Raw genomic sequence first — 14078 nt, 5'->3', positions numbered from 1 at the left:
CATCCCTTGAGTTAATGCCCTTTTTTATGCAAGACAGAACTTTATTTGCTTAGTAGCCACAGAATGACACTGCCAAGAATTAGAAAACTTGTTATCTACAAAAAAAACCAGATCCTTCTCATTTAAGCAAACTCCCAACACACTGCCATTCAGTGTAGGGTATAACTTGCATATTTTTGCCAAAGTGCATAACCTTGCATTTATCAACATTGAACCTTATTTTCCAGTTTGCTGCCCAGTTTTCCAATTTAGACATATCACTCTGCAAAGTGGCAGCATCCTGCATGGGATCTATAGTTCTGCACAATTTAGTATCATCTGCAAAAATAGAAACAGTACTTTCAATGCCCACCTCCAGGTCATTAATAAACAAGTTGAAAAGCAAGGGACCTAGTACAGAGCCCTGCGGTACTCCACTTACACTGGTCCAATTAGAAAATGTTCCATTTACCACCACTCTTTGTAGTCTATCTTTTAGCCAGTTCTCTATCCAGGTACAAATACTATGTTCCAGGCCAATATTCCTTAATTTAACCAGTAACCATTTGTGTGGCACTGTATCAAATGCTTTAGCAAAGTCTAAGTAAATCAAGTAGCAACACCCTTTGTAACCAATGTCTCACCATTTATGATTGAATGCCTAGACAGGTCCAAAACACATGTATTAATGTCCACTCCATATTACAGCCCCTCCAACAGTTTGGGGAGGTTGTTTGTGGAAACATCTTGTGTAACAAGGAGGGGGTATGGTACCAGCCCATCAAAATCTTATATGTTCTCTTTTAAAGTAATAGATTTGGAGTTTTGGTCGCATTTTCCAAGATATACTGCCATGTTTCTAAATCCATAGGGTGAATGACTAATATTTTAATGACAATATTTAGCTTCCAAAACCATCCATACTGCAGGCCATCTTTACTCCACATTGATGAAGCTTTTATTATATATATATATATATATATATATATATATATATATATATATATATATATATATATATATATATATATATTATTTGTATAATTGCTTACGTTTTGCTTTTACTGCTGGCAGCAAAGGCACATACTGTACATTAGCCCGCAAATAAGTGTCGGACTGGGCTGGCGAGACACCGGGAAAAAACATGGTGGGCCCCGACCCTCATGGGCCCCCGCCGGGCCAGACCCGCTCTCCCAATATTGGGATATAACAAAAAAATGTTACACATGTGCGCCGAGCGGCTCCTTCGTGCATGCGCGCCAAGCCCAGTCCAACCCTGCCGCAAATGATGGTTTCTAACAGTTTGTTCTGCATGGCTCAATTTTCCATCTCTATCTTCCATCTGTATGGTCTTGGTACAAAATGTTGCCAGATTTTAGTCCATTTAGCCCTATATTTGGGAGCCCCAGAAAAAGCCCCAGAAAAAAAAAACAGCAGTTTTGAGTCAAGGAGAGCAGCGTCGGTTTTAGGGCAAGAAAGCATTTGTCATGAGCCTTCGGCATCAAATGGGGCAGCAGCTGGAGGATTAGTTTGTACATTCCACCCCACCACCTTCAGATTGCGACACCCCAATATTATAATCAATCTCTGCCTAAATAAATTCATTCCACAGGAGCCATGTCATTATTTTCTAGATTTAATAATTTTTCGCCTAAAAAATTAATGATTCGGAGATATGTGTAGTATTGATACCTGGGGAGTTCATATCTATCAACAAGGTCTTCGGAGCTCCACAGGGAAGATTGATTCATTTTATACCAAGAAAATTAAATTCAGTTAAAACTTTAAACAATTTGGGTAACGAAACTGCAACATTCATGAGGGTTAGCAAGACATTGTCCGCAAAGAGTCCAATATTATGGTGCTCTTTGTGGGTAGACACCCCTTCAATATCTACATTGATCTTTTGGGCCAGTGGTTCCACCATGAGGGCAAAGATGAGGTGAGAAAGTGGGCACCCGTCGTGTATCACTTGTGATGGAGAAAGCGTTTGATAGGGCCCCCGCTGTACACACCTTCGCTGTAGGATTGGTATAGAGGGGGAGGACAGCCTTAAGAAAACTTGGACCCAAACCAAAGTGTTGAAGGGTTTCCTTCATATACCTCCAATTCACCCTATCAAACGCTTTCTCAGCGTCAAGAGAAAGTAATAATGCCGGGGATCCCTGTTTTTTAAGGATGTGTAAGATATTGTGAAATCGATGAGTACTATCTGATACTTGTCTGTGAAGGATAAAGCCCACTTGATTTGGGTCAATTAGTCATGGGAGTACCCGATTGAGCCCGAGGGCCAAAAACTTAAGATCTGTATTCAACAGCGCTATCGGACGATAATTTTGACATTGATCAGGGGGCTTCCCTGGCTTGGGGATTGTAGCTATTTGAACTTGGAGATATTCCTTATCAATCTTTCCTGTTCCGCCTCATTGACGCTAATCTAGGCTGCGGTTCTGTACTATAAGAGGCGAATAAACTCTCACAATTCCGTCAAAACATTCTCCTTACAGACTGAGCGTGCGGATCACGCATCCATCTTGGATAACCAGCAAGCTCCGCCCCCCTTATTTCTTTATGTTTGAAGATTTTCCCATTCTCCAGCTCTGTTCCCCACTTCCCTCTTACTTTCCCTTTGCCATGGGTCTGATTGCGCCTCTCTGGCTCTCTCCCTCCAGTTCATAAAGACAGTTCTCCAACTAAGAGGTCCGGATGCGCATGCGCTGTATGAAGCGGCGCATGGTGACGTCATTCTGCATAGAGAGCTGCGCTGGTGTGCAGATGTGCGTATTGAAGAGAGCCAGCTCAGCCAGGCAGTGGCGGTGCAATTCTTTGTTCTGAAACTGGCTGCCTGGTGTTGTTGGAGAATAGTGAGCTCTGAGCAGAGAGGTACATTCAGATCTGGGGCAATATTTTTGGTGCTGCTGCTTAGACTTAGGGGCAATGCATTGTTGACACAAGAGGTAAAGACTTGGGGGGGCAATATGCTGGTGGCACAAGAGGTACAGACTTGGGGGACAATATGCTGGCACTTGGCACAACAGGTACAGACTTGGGGTCAATATGCTGGCACAACAGGTACAGATTTTGGGGGCAATATTTTGGGTATTGCTAGCAACTGTATAGATTTGGGGGCAATATTTTGGCTGTTATCTGGCACAGGTACAGTTTTGTGGGTAATATTTTGGCAGCTGGATGACACAGGTACAGATTGGGTGCAATATTTTGACCGGAAATGGTCCTACAGAATGGAGGGGGGGCGCAGATTGAAGCCCTTGCCTAGGGTGCCATCTACCTTGGCCCGGCTCTGCGCCCACATATGAGTACCCGGCGTGATGACATCATCGCGCTAACCCCATCACATACACCCCGTACAAATACAGGTGTATGCGACAGGGTTGGCTCAATAATGTACTTATGCGGACCAGCCACACATGTGTAGAGAGCAGCTACTGCAAAATGACAGTTATGAAGTAGCAACGAAAACAATTTTATGGTTGAGGGTCACCATAACATGAGGAATTGTATTAAAGGGTAGCGGCATTAGAAAGGGTGAGAACCAGCCTTAGGAAGACAGTAACCTATGCCATATTGCTTGCCCCAACAGAGGTACATTCCTGTACATATTGCACATACACAAAGAAACAAGATGACAGCTCCCATATTTCTTATAACTGAATTAATGTACACAAAGAAGGAATATTTATGAATGTCACTGTTTAAAAGGATCTGGCTGTTTGGGGATTACTGGCCTGTAGAGTAATTATTCATTCAAATGTTTAAATATACATTTTCTTTGTAAATTGGTAAGACTGGGACATCCAAAAGTCACCTTGGAGTAGTATCTTATGCACAGATGCACACGGCACCCACTACTCTTAGTGGCGATTTATTTAAATGCTTAAAATTTACAGAAGGGAGTCCATTACCTTGCACATTATGCAGCTACAGCTTAAATAATAATAATGCCATTTTAGGCTATTCTACATTCAATAGAATTGTTTGGAGACATAATGTATAATCCCATTTTAAAAGTAAAAGCTCAGATTTAAATTATTTTAAAAAAAATTCTAATCTAATCTAAGCAATGTCTCGATTTATAAATAATAACGGTATTGGATCCCTTATCCGGAAGCCAGTTATATAGAGTATTACAGTAAAGCCATCTCCCACAAGCAACTATCTTTTTTTTTTTTTAAATTTTTGAAAATTATTATTTTTCTATGTAATAATAAAATAGTACTTTGTACTTGAAGGTAACTATGCTGTATGAATTAATATTGGTGGCAAAACCATCCTATTGGGTTATTTTAATGTGTAAATGTTTTAAGTGCATTTAAGGTATTGCAATCTAAATTATTGAAAGACCCTTTATCCAGAAAACACCCACCCTAGCTAATAAAATAGGTTCCATACTTGAATTGACATTAAACAATCAATGAAAAAGTGTAAAAAAAAAAAACGTATCCACAGAAAACGGCTGTAATAGATGCCCATGGTAATAAATACAATGGCTTTATTACAATGAACAAATAAATCAAACCTTGGTGTTCACAGTTGATCGTGATTCAGTTCAGTGAAGCTGAAACAATAAAAACAAAAACAATGGTGTTACCAAGAGCATGTAGGGATGCACTAAATCCTGAACTGGGGTTGGATAGCTTTTTAGCAAGTAAGGGAATACAGGGTTATGGGAAATAGCTCATAGTCCAAGTTGATCCAGGGACTAGTCCGATTGCCATTTTGGAGTCAGGAAGGAATTTTTCCCCCTCTAAGGCAAGTTGGAGAGGCTTCAGATGGGTTTTTTGCCTTCCTCTGGATCAACTGCCAGATAGGTAGTTAATAAAAAAAAAAAAGGTTGAACTCGATGGACGTGTCTTTTTTCAAACTTACTTACTATGTACTATGTTACTATGTTTTGGATATGATCAAATCCTTCATCAAAAATTAGGGATTAAGCTGACTCCCATAATAGAGGAATAGTAGTTACAGACAAAGTTATTAGTTTTTAATGACAACATTATAAGAACCCGAGACATGTCCTGTAAAACTAAACAGATTTCTCTTGAAGATGTCCAGCACTTGGTATACATTTCCAGTATATTTTTCCATTTGTTATTGGTTTCAAATTGCTCCACATATTTACAAAACTAAAGTAAAAGGTACTTAAACCAAAAGTCATGGGAGTAAGCACTGGACATCAATCTATGCAGTAAAATCAACAACACTGAGCTTAAGGCAGGGGTGTCCAAACTTTTTGCAACGAGGGTCAGATTTGCTGAGCTGAAAATGTGTGGGGGGCCGACCATTCAGCCTGATATTCTTTGAACCATTAACATCATTTAAACAAGGAATCGCATAGCTGTAGCAGTAATATTTGGGCACATTAGTGAAATGATCTGCCACTTGGTCTATACTTCTGCTTGTGTGCTGAAGGTGCCACGTACTGGCACATAGTGATGCGCTGCCCTCACATATTTCTTTAGTTTACTGTTCTGGCAACCTTCAGTCCTAAAGAAGTATGTGAAGCAGCACGTCACTATGTGCCAGTACGTGTCTATTGCTAACACCTTCAGCATACAGGCAGCAGTATAGACCAAGTGGTAGACCATTTTACTAATGTACCCAAATATTACTGCTACGGCTAAGCGATTCCTGATTCCACTGTGCTGGCGGGCCGCATTATTATTAATTTCATGAAGGAGGCGGAGGGCTGGTGTAAATTTGAAAACGGCCCGCATTAGGCCCCCAGGCCTGACTTTGGACATGCCTGTCTTAAGAGCAGTGTATTTTTATTCTTACTTGAGCTGTGAACATTTGAAACATCATCTCTAATGTATTGGAATGGAGTCTTTCGGTATGAGAAGCTATTTACCTGCTGATAAATTCCTTGTCCATCGCCTCTTACTGTTCCATAAAGGACAAGTGAAACAGAAATTACACCGCATCAGAAGGCAGGGATCCAACCTTAAACATCACAGCTCTTTTAGCAATCCAAAGTGTCAGGCAAGATGGCCTTTCACACTGTCAGTCTCATGGCTGATGCCTCTTCTATTTGAACTGGTTGTCAATTAGTGTCCATTTCATCTTGGCTTTCTTAGCTTAAAAACTCAGCTTATGGAGGAAGAGCAGGAAATTAAAGTCTCATGGAAACATCCACTGGGACTATTCAGTCCAGCCCAGAAAAGGCAGTCAGTAACCCATGCAATAACACACAAAAGGATGGCAGTGATTCACAAATTTTATAGGCCTTGCATGTTCTATTTCTAACAATTTCTGTGTTATATGAGGCCCAGAGCCTGTGTCTATGGTCTGGAATGTGGGAAAGAGCTAGCCAAACGAATTGGCTCCAGTTTATAATGAAACAAGCACACCCAAAACCTGAATTAGTCTTTTGTAAATAGACTTCTGCTTTAAATACTAAACATAGCAATATGTTCTTTTACTTTATAACCGGAGCATGTTTGTGGAGTTACAGCAAATCAAGCAATAACAAGGAGAAATCAGATGGCACTCACCAAGCAAAATGTGCTGAATTTTTGTGGTTTATTTAGATCTCTGCACAATGTTAGGCTGAAAAAAGATCCCACCTGGACTCTGAAAAATGATATTGACAGCTTTGTGAATGATGCTTTTTTGGAGGGGTTAATTGATAAAGATACAAAGGAATTTCTTACTAATGATTTCCCCAGGGTGCCAGTACTTTATTTACTGCCAAAGATTCATAAGGATTTATTGAACCCCCCAAGGCATCCGATTGTTTCATGTACGGATGGTTTACTACAACCTTTGAGTGTTTATGTTGACCATTACCTGCAGCCATTAGTAGTGGACATTTCCAGCTGTTTGAGAGATACAACAGCGTTTTCGAATAAGTTGCGGGAAATGGAGGACATAGACACTTGTAATTTATTATGCACTGTTGATATATAGTCATTGTACACATGCATACCTGCAGAAGGAATTATGTATATGGAGGAAGCCCTGTTCCAATATGGTTATGATACTAGGTTGGTGTTATTTTAGATACAACTGTTACGGTATGTTCTTATGCAAAATTATTTCAGATTCGATAAAGATTTCTTTTTACAGAAGCAAGGAACGAGTATGGGCAGCAATGTCGCTCCAAGCTACGCGAACATATTTGTGTCATTTGTGGAACAAATTGTCTTTTTTGAACAGCCATTTTCCAGTATCAAAAATTATGTACGCTATGTGGATGACATATTTTTCACATGGCATGGTAATCAAAGTGATCTGGTATGAGTCAGCAAAGAGATTAACACATTACACCCTACACTGAAGTTTACATTGCATTACCACCCTAGAGAGGTTAATTTCTTGGATGTCACAGTAATTAAACAAGACGGTGTTCTCTATACGGTTTTATATAAAAAACCGACTGACAAGAATAATTTATTGTTATACAGCAGTTTTCATCCCCCTAATACAAAAAAGGGGTTGCCCTATAGAGGGTTAGAAGGATTGTGTCCCAGGAGGAGGTGTGCGAGACTAGATTGAATGAAATGTCAGCTAATTTTACGCAACGTGGGTATGACCCGAAGGTTGTTCATTCACAAAAAAATAAGGTAAAGGGAGTACAAAGGGTAGATTTATTGAAGGAGAAGGTACAAACAAAGTCAGATGACCGTATTCCCTTTGTGAGTACTACCAATGCCAATTTGAATTCCATAAGGTCAATTATACACAAGCATTGGGAGATTTTACAAAAAGATTGTGAAGTGGGCATGTTGTTTAAGAACAAACCCTTACTGTCGTATAAAAGATCTCGTAATTTGGGTGATATATTAGTAAAAGCTGATCTAGTGCAGTCTAGAAGCAAACAACCAACATTTTTTGGGAACCCTAGGACAGGCACGTATCCATGCCTATCGTGCAGCTGCTGTAGTAGCATTATAAAAGGTGAGAGTTTTAACCATCCCTCGAAGGGTTTTAATATTAAATTAAGAGATTTTGCAACCTGCCACACAAAAGGAGTAATTTATATGCTAAAATGCCCCTGCGGGAAGGTGTAGGTTGGGAAGACCAAGAGAGAAATCAGAGTAAGAATTGGGGAGCATAAGAGGACAATTGATAATTGTGACTTGGATAAACAGAAGTATGTAACACCAGTGAGCAAGCACTTTAAGGAATATGGCCATAATAGTAAAAAATTAAGATGGTTGGTATTGCAGGTAGTTGATACTCCCTCTAGAGGTGGGAACTATAATAGTCTTTTGTTACAAAAAGAAACAATGTAGATAGATAAATTAAATACAGTGTCCCCTATGGGGTTGAATGAAGTTCAGAACTATGCATGTCTCTTTTAAGGATGTGATATGCTTTTCAATTGTAATATGGAAATGACTCGTTTTATGTTGATAGAATTTTAAGTAATACATATTTATGGTACTTTTTATATTCACAGATAATATATTGATACAGAGGAAAGCATTAAAGGACACTGTCAGAACATTTCTTATTTTATTTATACATGATTGTCATGGACAGGTATGCACAATTTGCATTAAGGTTTACTTTTGGCAGTCACTGGTAATTGGAGGGTGTTACCAATTGCATGTTTTAACTATTTATTAGGGATGCACTGAATCCACTATTTTGGATTCGGCCGAACCCCCAAATCCTTCGTGAAAGATTCGGCCGAATACCGAACCGAATCCGAACCCTAATTTGCATATGCAAATTAGGAGTGGGAAGGGGAAAACATTTTTTACTTACTTGTTTTGTGAAAAAATGTCATGCAATGTCCCTCCCTGCCCCTAATTTTCATATGCAAATTAGGATTCGGTTCGGCCGTGCAGAAGGATTCCGAATCCTGCTGAAAAAGGCCGAATCCTGGCCAAATCCCGAACCGAATCCTGGATTCGGTGCATCCCTACTATTTATACCTGTTTCCTGTTCACTTTTGTAAGAGCACTTGAGAAACGGGGTTGATCCCCTGAAACTTTGTGCAGAGATCTGAATAAACCACAAAAATTCAGCACATTTTGCTTGGTGAGTGCCATTTGATTTCTCATTGTTATTGCTTCATGTATGGAACTGAAGAGCAGCAAAGTTCCCAGATAGAGCACCACAGTATTTAACCCATAGAGGTAGGATTCTATTGAAGTTTGTTTTACAGTAAATTAACATTATTGGTAAATACTGAAAGACAGCCCTCTTGGCCAATTATAATCACTGGCAGTAGCACTTCCCATTAAAATTAAAGGGAATTGTTCATATAGTGGTGATGAAAATGCTCTTCAGACCAGAGCAATGCCATACATATCCCCTATTAAAATGTGAAGTGGTTACCCAGAGATCTGTGCTTATTATTATTATTATCAGAACAGAACAGGTAAAAACAAGGGTTTCTCTAGGATGCCTAGATCTAAAGAGCTGCCTCCAGCCATAGGACATTTAACCTCTACCTGCCCACAGTATTTCTATAAGGGTGTAACTGTTGTGATGAGAGCGCCAGAGTTGTATATGGTGGACAAAACATGTGCATATATATAGGTGGAGACACTGATCCTCACAAAAAATCTAAGCAAAGTGAAGTGGTCAGTGCATGGACTGCTGTATCTTCCATGTATGATGGCTATTACCAACTCCTGCAGCCTCCTCTTGCTCATGCCCTTTCTTTCCAGCTGCATTTTGGGCTTGGAATCTGCAACTTCTCCCTGAATGGCACAAAGCAAACACAAGGTTTGATTTACACACTATTTACACAATGCAACATGGGTTGTAAGTCACGATTCTGTGATTCAGTCTGTGAATCACATCCTAAGCTTGGATTAAAACTACTAGCACCCGGTCCCTTTAACATCCCTATTACCAAGAGCTGTTGCTCCTTCTCTTACACTGCCATTTTACTGTTACTCAGTTTGTTGTATATTTTTCCCACCAACTTCCTCTTCTACTGGTCTAACTTTTTAACCTTTAATTATGTATAACAGCAAAATATAGTGTACAGATAAATGAAAAGCCCTTACATCAGGGAAGTAGTAATCAAGGTAAAAAAAAAACAACTATCCTGTTTATTGTTAAACTGCTTACCGCTTCAATCTCCTCCTCTTCTTCATCAATTGTTGATACAGTGACAGAACTGAATTTGCTCATGTTCTTTGTACGCTTGGTCATAATCACCTAGGCAGAGACAACTAACATTAAACCAATTCTTGTGATAGAAGATTTCTTCTACAGCATTAATGAATAATAGGCTAAACAAATTTGAATAAGTGTGGAATATATGGTTATATAGAGAAGGTATGCTACACAAATTGTAAAGATGCATATAAATGACGGCTCAACAACCGAAACCTTCTACATATACCTTTTTTGGTGGGTCTGGTTTTTGAGTATGTAGGGACACATAGGGTTAATGTGCCCCTTTGACTTTAAATCCCTACACTTACTGATCTCCCTAGTTGCTGGGCAGATGCCCATATAGCTAGTTGTAAGTTGCATAGGTGTCACACTTTGTTATAATGAGTGAGAATGGGTGGATCTTCCTCTTTGGCTCCTGGTGTCTGACTCATCTGGATGTTTCCATTGAGCCTGGGTACACCAAGGCCCAGTAAAGCCAGTTTGCCCTAGAGGGACCTGAACCTCTAGTGTAGAAGTCGGGGAGCAGGGACCCCGTGAATGAGGTTAGTGAGTGGCATCAAGGAGGGAGTAACTTTCCCCCACCCCTCATGTACCTTGATTTTTCTTTTTGCCAACATGATCAGGGCCAGTGGGAGAGGTCAGGGAACAGTGTTCATGCCACAGTTTTCACAGTCATAGATAGATAGCACAGTCTCAAACCTAGTGTGGTGTCTCCCTCGTCTATGTTCCCACTCTGGTCAGCTTTAATGCATTTGGCCACACCGACATAAACAGAGCTTAGTCCTAGTGTCTCCTAAAGCCTGGATACAGCCTCCCAGAGGAATTGCTTGAAAGTTGCGATGCACCCAATCCATGATTTCTAGATTTGGCAGAATATAGAATGCTCCACTAAAGATTTGCATATTAACATAATACTGTATATCAGAACCTGCTGCTACAGTCTGTCCATGGATTGTAATCGCATAGATTACAATCCATGCTGCATAGATATTACATTTAATATAGATATAATTATTCAGACAGTAGTTCTCTTATTTGTACCAGAATATCCGGAACAGCTTTTTTTCATTATGTTAAAAGTGTACATAAACCTTATCCCTCGTAATTCTTACCAGTAGTTGCTCATCAGCATGTACACTCTTTCAAGAGACATCTTGGGTTTGAAGAGCCTTAGTCCAGCCTCCATAAGTTGAAAAAATGTTCAAATGGAATTTCACTCTTGCTGACCACTTCCCACACGAACACTTCTAAATGAGAGAGAAAAGAAAGGTAACGTGATTAGACTGATCCACCAGAGAGCTGGGCTAAACACTGACCAACACTTCAATTCATATTCTTGAAACCATGATATAATGAAATCACGATACACCAATATTTTCCTATTCCTGTACTCATTTCATGAGCTAAAGTAGGCCCTGGCCAGAGGATGGACCTTCAAGTGAGGCTTGTATTAATAAAATATGAAAACCGCTGCTTTATTCAGTAATTTATGGTGGAGTTTGAAATTGCAATCAGCCTATTGAAGAAATTGAGATAACTACGTTATCACAGGCAACTACGTTTGGGCCACAGGAAAAAGACAAACAGTTTTATAGGTTCTGAAGGTATTAAAAATGGAGGATATGGACAGGTGAAAGTCACAAATGCATCACTGGTTTCTATTGGTTACAGGGCTTGGGCAAATTATCAGATTTTAAAAGGATCAGTCCTACTTACATAAGCATCTTGGCCTCCTCAGACATTATCCCTTCCCAAATCATCTTTAATGTAATTATGTGAACCTTCCTTCATGTGCCATCTTTCATCCAAGCAGTGCTTCTATCACTGTGATCCAAAATGGCACATGAAGGAAGGTTCACAAATTAATCTCTCCAATGCCCTCTGTACTTTCCTGTGTCCCCAGGGGTTTGCCGAGTCTCCCTAGGGCACAGTGAAAGGGGACACAGCGTTTTATAAAACAAAAATAACAGGAGCAGCAGCAATGATTGAATCCATGGCTGATGAATTCATGAATCAAAAAGATATGGCAGCACAGTAAGTGGAAGTGGAAGTGGAAATAAATGCCATATACAACTTACTATTATGAACCTTACTTACAGGGTACACTTCCCCTTTAAGAGCAGGGAACAGAGGTGACTTCACCCTAGGGCTGTGACAGTTGGTTCAGTCCGTTGGTTGCCACCGTGGTGATTGGTAAGTGGATATTCCCTCTGGGAGATATTTTTTGTCAAATAATGCTTATTTTAATGAAAAAAGAGGGAAAATAGTTGGGTGACACTCCCCAGACTAACAGATATTTATCCTCTCACTGATTTTAGTGAATTTAGAGACTTTTCCCCTAAAATGGGCTTTGGAGATGACTTTAATCTTAGTGCTGGTTGGGAGACACAGACTCAGGATTTGGCAGTTATGCAGGGCTGACAGCACATATACACCTTTTCTACAGTAACTCCATAAGAAGTAATAAATAGCAATGCATCTTCCTTTTACACAATAACATTTATGTATAAGTCTCGTGATTTAAGAGCAGAGATGAGAGGTGACTTTACACCCAGGGATTTGATAGTTGGTTTGGTCCATTGGTTGAGTGGTGAGTGGTAAATGTGAGAGATTTTTGTGACAAATAACCCATATTTTAGTCAAATAAGGGGGGAAATAGTTATGTGATGCCCCCAGACTAGCGGATGTTGTTCCTCTTACTGAATTTAAAGAATTTTCCCCTAAAATGAGCTTTGGAGAGGACTTTAATCTTAGCGCTGGTTGGGATACACAGACTCAGGATTTATGCAGGGCTGACAGCACATATACACGTTTTTCTACAATAACCCCATAAGAAGGTAGCATGTAACTGAATTTAATGGAATAAATAGCAATGCTTCTTTCTTTTGCACAATAACATTTATTTATAAGTCTCATGATTTAAGAGCAGAGATGAGAGGTGACTTTACCCCCAGGGATTTGACAGTTGGTTTTGTCCGTTAGTTGGAGTGGTGAGTGGTAAATGTGAGAGATTTTTTGACAACCCTTATTTTAGTAAAAAAAAAAAAGGGGGGGGAATGTTAGGGGATGCCCCCAAGACTAGTGGATGACTAAACAGATAACATTTGGGGACCCCTGTGCCTCACTATAACACTATTTGTATGACCAGTATTGACAGGCTCCTTACAGTTTTGCCCCTCTGCCCCTGGGTATTTGCCCTGCTATAAAGTACCAACACTGTAGCTAAATACACGCTCCATTTATCCAAATCTGGAACTAGAAGGGGTAGCAGAGTCACATGCCATGGGGATAATTGGGGGGTGAAAGCTAATGAGTGGGGGACATACAGCAGGGTGTCATATAAGAAAGGTGACTTTATAACTAGGGATTTGTCAGTTGGTTTATGTAAGGAGTTCTTACCTGGCGTCCCAAGATGGCGGAGTCCAAGATGGCGGCGTTCTCCATGTGCTTCCTTCTGGTCGCAGTTCTGTGACATAACGCCAGCGTCAGAATATCCGCCAGCATCGGATTGGTCGCCGGCGCCTAAGCGTCAGCGTCATAATAGACGCCAGCGTCAAAACACCTGCGTGAAGACGCCAGCGTCATGACGCCACTGTGTCTGTTTTGGCGTCAAAGGAGGCCTATAAAAGATGCTGAAGCACTGCAGACTGTGCCCTACTATAGGTTCTTCCTCGTGAGTTCCTGGGTGCGCTTCCTGTGTTTATCATTCTTGATCCTGTGTATTGACCTTTGCCTGACTTCGTATTCTGAACCTTTGCTGCCTGAACCGACCTTATTGCCTGGACTTCGACCACTCTCTTTCTATACCCTTGCCTGTACCTCGAACTATTGGACTGGTGCTTCCTCCTAGGTCCGCTACTCCTGGCTGAGCGTTACCCTTACAGTTTAGTCCTTTGGTTTTAATTGTGATAACTGTATATTCCCTCTGAGATACTTATTTTACTGAAAAAAGAGCGGAAACAGTTGGGTGATGCCCCCCAGACAGATATTGATCA

The 14078-nt window shown here is 40.3% G+C and overlaps 2 long non-coding RNA genes across 2 annotated transcripts; both read right to left on the bottom strand.

The window, feature by feature from the left end:
* Positions 1 to 4459: 4459 nt before the first annotated feature.
* LOC121394232 lies at positions 4460 to 6493 on the bottom strand. Its single transcript, XR_005961570.1, has 2 exons — positions 5849 to 6493; positions 4460 to 4555 (listed from the first exon to the last, which is right to left on the bottom strand). It is a non-coding gene; the product is annotated as an uncharacterized LOC121394232 (long non-coding RNA).
* Positions 6494 to 8829: 2336 nt separating this feature from the next.
* Positions 8830 to 13541, bottom strand: LOC108717914. The gene is made up of 3 exons (XR_001935927.2): positions 11196 to 13541; positions 10033 to 10122; positions 8830 to 9656 (listed from the first exon to the last, which is right to left on the bottom strand). It is a non-coding gene; the product is annotated as an uncharacterized LOC108717914 (long non-coding RNA).
* Positions 13542 to 14078: the final 537 nt, after the last annotated feature.

Source organism: Xenopus laevis, chromosome 5S (assembly GCF_017654675.1).
Source record: "Xenopus laevis strain J_2021 chromosome 5S, Xenopus_laevis_v10.1, whole genome shotgun sequence".
Classification (NCBI taxonomy): Eukaryota; Metazoa; Chordata; class Amphibia; order Anura; family Pipidae; genus Xenopus; species Xenopus laevis.
The sequence above is the reverse complement of the archived record's forward strand: the minus strand, read 5'-3'. Positions and strand labels throughout refer to the sequence as shown.